Source organism: Oryzias melastigma, linkage group LG4 (assembly GCF_002922805.2).
Source record: "Oryzias melastigma strain HK-1 linkage group LG4, ASM292280v2, whole genome shotgun sequence".
In the NCBI taxonomy this organism is placed as follows: domain Eukaryota; kingdom Metazoa; phylum Chordata; class Actinopteri; order Beloniformes; family Adrianichthyidae; genus Oryzias; species Oryzias melastigma.
This window is the reverse complement of record NC_050515.1, coordinates 29,023,700-29,024,024: the sequence shown is the minus strand read 5'-3', so window position 1 is coordinate 29,024,024 and position 325 is coordinate 29,023,700. Positions and strand designations below refer to the sequence as shown.

Sequence of the window (325 nt, the reverse complement as noted above, 5' to 3'; positions counted from 1 at the left end):
ATATGAAAGCTAATTTTTGGAAATGCTTCAAATCATATATTCAGTATCAATATAAAGTACTTCCCATACACCATATTTATATATGCAACATTAAAACATTTGCCCATTGACGCCTATTTATTAAAACAGAATATCTTTAGAGTTTGAACACAAACAAAATGCTAAAACATGTAGTTTCTGAATACATTTGCATGTCTTGTGACCAAATCTACAAAAACTGAGAGAAAATAATGCTTTAAAATAAACAGCTGCTGCTCCAAACTCGGAGATTCTTTGAATCCAGAAATGTAAACGTGTACCGATGCTTTTATTCAGGTCTTAACAT

General features: G+C 30.5%; 1 protein-coding gene across 1 annotated transcript in view; it reads left to right on the top strand.

Moving 5' to 3' along the window:
* The window catches only part of osbpl1a (oxysterol binding protein-like 1A), a gene marked incomplete in the record, with an annotated part of 68,128 nt that overhangs the window by 53,149 nt on the left and 14,654 nt on the right, over positions 1-325 (top strand).